This window comes from Brassica oleracea, chromosome C4 (genome assembly GCF_000695525.1).
Source record: "Brassica oleracea var. oleracea cultivar TO1000 chromosome C4, BOL, whole genome shotgun sequence".
Lineage (NCBI taxonomy): Eukaryota > Viridiplantae > Streptophyta > Magnoliopsida > Brassicales > Brassicaceae > Brassica > Brassica oleracea.
This window is the reverse complement of record NC_027751.1, coordinates 23,920,506-23,926,436: the sequence shown is the minus strand read 5'-3', so window position 1 is coordinate 23,926,436 and position 5,931 is coordinate 23,920,506. Positions and strand designations below refer to the sequence as shown.

The 5,931-nt window shown below is 40.7% G+C and overlaps 1 pseudogene; it reads right to left on the bottom strand.

Annotated features, from left to right (window-relative positions):
* LOC106338437 overlaps positions 1-5,931 on the bottom strand; it is a 15,089-nt pseudogene that overhangs the window by 1,168 nt on the left and 7,990 nt on the right.

Sequence of the window (5,931 nt, the reverse complement as noted above, 5' to 3'; positions counted from 1 at the left end):
AGTTTCCGTGAAGGTGAACCCGAATTCAATGTCGGAGTTCTTAACCGTTTTGGCCACCAACGACAATCAGCCCATACCTGTTTCATCCATAGTTTGCTCTTCAGTGTCAAACATATCTATGGAATCGAAGACATTGTCAGCCTCAACCGTCCTTCCGTTCTCACCGAGCATTAACCTTTCCGGGGTTGTTGAGGATCACCAAGTCTCTCCGGAAAGTCTCATCGCATACAGGGTTCACATAGCCCAAACAGTCTCTGCTCCTCTGTTCATGATTATCAGAGCCAAATCTAGGCAGACAAGGCCTTTTCCTATCGCTCTTAGCTATGGCTCTAGAGTCTTTCAGCTGTTCCTACGGGCCAACAGTTTTCGACAGAGTTCCATCAAGATTCCCGGACAAGATCATACTCCAATGCTCTTATCAGTTACGTACACCTTATCTAAAGAAAAGGAGAGTCTTCCATCACCAATGTTGGTGTCCACCAACTGTCTTCAAACCCGCTGTTTAGGGTCCCCCGTCGTCGGTTCATACTCCGACTTTAGTATGTTCTTTGGAACATCAGTTTCAGGGTTTCAAGTGAAGCATCTCTATGGGTATCTTCGCCCCTTTAACACACTTATCGCTCTACTTTTCGTTTATTGTCTAGCCGTTGAGATTAACTCCGGTTGTAATCGTTTGAACCCGTTTGATTTTTAGTTTAATATAAGCTTTCGTGACAAAAAAAAAAGAAGAGCTTAGCTCGGTTCTCGTCATACACCCTACATGGATGCTTCAGAACACGAGAATGAAAGATCGGTTCAACAGAATACTGATGCGTATTCTCAATCGATTCACCAAGCCCATCGTTTCGAAGTAGCTACAAAAATTGACCCATAGAACCATGTCCGAGCATTCTTGCAACAAATCTTTGTTGAATTTAGACGGTAAATCATAAACGTATATACCTTGTCCTTGGCAAGATCCTTGGTTGTTTCTGAGAGCAACTCCAATGGTGTTACCTACCATTGGAGTCCTTACTATATAATATATTTTTTTTAGTTTTTTGAATAGTTAAGGACTTTTCTCTAAAATTGATGTGCAATGGTGTTACCCAATATGGAATCCTTAAGGAAAAAAAAATATTAAATTTGTAAAACCTTAAAATTTAAAAATTTTATTTATTCAATAACAAAAACAAACATACAATAATTATACATCTTCATCATTACCAATTTTGTTCCAAATGTTTTCTATTAAATCATTTTTCAATTTTTCGTGTGTACGCCTATCTCGAACCTGACTTCGTAGGCCAAGCATATTACCGAAATGGGAAGGCATGTTGTTAATATGATCTACATGTGAACTTCTGGTCGAGTCTCCTTCTTCAAATTCAGATGTATCGTACAGAGTGTATCCACCCCGTTCATTTTCGACAATCATATTAATTGTGTAGTATGATACATGCTCTCATAATCTTCCCTATTTTTTCCTTGTCCAATGACAGAGCCGGGTTTTTCACTATCGCAAATCGAGCTTGCAATACACCAAAAGCACGCTCCACATCTTTTCGGGTAGCTTCTTGAACTTTAGCAAATAACTCTGCTTTAGGACCTTGAGGGAGTGTGATAGATTGGATAAATGTTGACTATTTTGGATATATACCGTCCGTGAGGTAGTACGCCAAATCATACTGGTGTCCGTTGACCATGTACGTTACCCTTGGAGCTCGACCTTGATAAATGTCATCAAAAACAGGTGATCGATCAAGGACGTTAATATCGTTTAAGGTACCTGGAGAACCCAAATAAGCGTGCCATATCCAAAGATCTTGTGACGCTACAGCCTCCAACACAAGTGTCGGCTTTCCTGATCCACGTGTGTATTGTCCTTTCCAAGCGGTTGGGCAATTTTTCCACTCCCAATGCATACAGTCGATGCTTCCAATCATCCCAGGAAAGCCGCGCATCTCTCCAATATCGAGTAAACGTTGAAGATCCTCTGGAGTGGGTCTTCGTTGATATTCTTCTCCAAATAACTGAATAACGGAATCTGTGAAATTGGACAAACATGAAAGTGCGGTGCTTTCACCAAGTCGGAGATACTCGTCTACGGCGTCAGCGGCATCCATAAGCAAGCATACGAATAGCTGCCGTACACTTTTGTAGTGTAGATAGACCTAACCTTCTGACAACATCTTTTCTTTGATGAAAGAATGGAACATTTCCTGAGAGGGTGTCGACAATACGCATGAATACTTGATTGTTCATGCGGAATCGGCGTCTGAGTAAAATTTCTGGAAATGACGGATTTTCACTAATGTAGTCAGTCCGAAGACGGTTGTGGCCCGCTTCGCGGTTTCGTTCGACATATGCACGTTTCTTCTGTTTATTTGTTCGATTCTCCACGATGCTGTTGTATGTATCTTCAAAATATTCATCAAAAGCCTCATTGACAGCCGCATCGAGTCTTCGGTCGAGTTCATCTGCCATATTTGGCTAACCTTCCTTCAAAACTGATTTTTCAAGGCACACTTTTTAGAACTTTAGAACTTCCCCCATTATATTAAACATATTTTTTATAAACTTTCTTTTGGTATAACTTTTTTGAACTATAAATAATGCAAAACCGTAGTAGATTGTGATCAAAATTCTTGTTCAAGGCTTAGAGGATAAATATTTAACTTAAATTCAAAAACGTACTAGAAAATAATGACCATTATTTGAAGGCTTACAGGATTAATATTTGAAGGCTTACATGATTAATATTTTTCTCGATGGATGAGTGGAAATGCAGCCCGTCTCGAATGGTTTACTGTGAATCAGCGTTGTGCAGATTGTATTGGTGCCGCAGTTTTTTTAGGTTTGAGTCTTTTGGTTTGTAAATATGTAATAGAAGGCAAAGAAGAGCAAAGGAAACAGAAAACACTAAAACATCATTTTACATCCGTTTTTGAGACAGTACAAGGAAGAAGAAACACACTCGGACTTGGTTCACATAAACATCCGAGTCTACAAAGAGACTTATAAAGGCAACATGCTACACGACTTGGTTCACATGAAAATACAAACAGAAAGATACAAATAACCCGTGACTTGGTTCACATCTAAATAGCAGGAGAAAGAGACAAACCACCTGTGACTGAACAGAGAAGAGATACTAGCTTTTGTTTTCAACAAGCACATGGTCGTGTACTTCACCTGAGACAGAGGAAAATCACGTGTGTAAGCAGAGGATAATCACGTATGTAAATGTGAAATGACAACTACACATATGTCTAATGCAAACATTTGAAACTAGTCTAATGCAAACATCTGAAACTAAGGTTAGAGCTAACAAACCCTACAACAACTCAGACATAAGTTTCATTTTGAGTGCTGACTCCATCTCAGAGAGAGGCTCGGACTTTGCAAGCAAACTCTCTAGCAAACTTTGCTTTGAGATTTGTTTTTTGATCTCCAACAAATTCTCAAGCTTTGCCAATTTTTCTTCTTTTCCTGTTTTCTTCCTCTTTTTAGCAGCCTTCGCAGCCTTAACCCCAACTGGTCTCTCTTCTGGCTCTGGCACTGCCCCTCCGCCATCAACAGGATCCACTGGTTTGCGCTTTTCCTTCTCAAGATAGGTGGAGCACCTCTTCACATCATGCCTAAGCTCCCTCCACGTGTGTTCCAAGTTGAACTTCTGGTTCTGGTCGTTGTGGAAGATATCCAAGGCTGACATCATCACATCATTGTCATTTTGCCCGCTTCTCTGCTCCCTCAGTCCCATGTCGTAGCATCCAGCAAATTTACATACCAAATCATTGATCCTAGCCCATCTTTGCTTGCATTGCCCAAGTTCTCGTGGGATAGTCCCAACCAGAAGAGGACTGGAGTTGTAGTACTCTACAATTCTCTTCCAGAAGGCTCCGGCTTTTTGTTCATTACTCACTATTGGGTCTTTGCTGGTGTTGAGCCACGCACCTATGAGGATTAAATCCTCCTTCGGTGACCACTTTCTCCTCTCTTTGACACTAGATTCATCACTACTTTGACCGGAAAAAAAAAAGGTTGTGATGAGCCAAGGTCAATTGACCCTTGGCTCGCTAATAGGTTAACATATCCATTGTTATTTGCCATTTAGGAAGAATTATGTGTTTCTCTAGTAGAAACATAGAGGATTAAATAAAGGATTCTCCATTAACAGCATTGAAGCCTAGTGAAAATCTGTCCTATCAGAACAGCTCACGACCTTTAAATGAATGTTTTAGTCTAAAAGAATTAGTTAAGGCACAATTTAATGTGGTTTGGTGGGAATTTAAACTACGAAGTTAAGCTTATTTTCAAACTACAACGTTAACCAGTCACAATCCTAGTTTGGTTTCAAACTACAAGGAGACACACGCACAATCCTAGTTTGTTTTCAAACTACAAAGTTACACACACACGATCCTACTAAATATTTTAACTGTTGATTTAAAGAGTTCAAAACACTAACCTCCGCGGACTCTCTCAAGTTCACACACACGCTCAAGAAGCATCTTAACCTGGGCCTCAAGAGACATCAGAGAAAACAAACAATATGTTAGAAAGATTGTACAAACAGCAATCAACGTTAAGTTATAAACTAACTTTAAGCGCCTCGCACTTGCGCAGGAGCTTCTCCTGCTCGTGAAACCGTTGTTTGAGCCTCTCAATCTCTTGATGCACACCCATAACCCATGGTTGCCTAAAATGCAGCCCGTCATTCCGCCAAAACATAAAATTCGTAATCAAATAGTAAATCAATTTGGAGTATAAAGATACAGAACATTTCGAACCTGGTAGTCTTTGCAGATAAAGTATATTTTCCCAGGGAGGTAGTCATATGTATCCTCTTCGTCGACGAACTCCTTTGTGATAGATCCACAGGGGCACAGCTTGGGAATTCCCTGTTGGGCATGTGAAACGAAATGAAGCATGTTGTAGTATGCTTTGTGTGCTTTCATATCTCGCAGTTCTTCCTCCATTTAGAACCTACAAGAACAAAAAAATATAATCGAATCATCAAAAGCCCCAAATTAGAAAACCCTAAATCGATTTAGAAAACCCTAAATTGATTTACAGCTCAATCACAGACCCTTAATCGCGCCGAAATAACCAACAACTTTATCGAAAAGATGAGAATGGCAAACCCCGACGAAAACCCTAATTCGAATTAAATCCCCAATTCGATTTAAAACCCGAAATCTATTCAAAGCCATGAAACGAATCCCTAAAAACGGATGAAATCAACATGCATCAACTCCATAAGAAAGAATAATGAGTTTAAACGGCCAGATTTACCTTCAACGAAGCGGATCGCCGAATCGCCTTTGTCGTCGCCTTTAGAGATGGAGAAGTTTTTTTTTCAGCTTGAGCCGCGTAAATGAAACTTTCACTTCTCCCATACGAAACGCAACGCTTCACCCCACGAATCAGATGTTGCCAGCTCATCTAGGACCAAAGCCGAAAAATCCTTAATTAAGGATTCTTTCTTAGCGTAAGCTCACTACAAGAAAACAGGGGGATTCTGATGGCCGAAATCGTCGGTAATTCGTCGGAATCGGTCTATTCCGACGAATTTCCGACGAACCCGTCCGTCGGTATCGTTTCGTCGGAAAAAAAAAATTCGTCGGAATTTCGTCAGAAATTCCGACGACTTTCTGACGAATACCAAGAAACGTCATTCTGACGAACTTCCGACGATATTACGATGCGGCTACACGAGACCAGAGTTCATCGGAAAACTACAATTCCGACGAACGTGGTTCCTCGGTTTATTCCGACGAACTGTAGGCGTCGGAATTTACCGACGGACATCGGTCGTCGGAATATACCGACGAACCACGTTCGTCGGTATATTCCGACGGAAATGAGTTTGTCGGTAAATTCCGACGGATATATGTCCGTCGGTATATTCCGACGACCGTTGTCCGTCGGTATATACCCTTTTTTTTT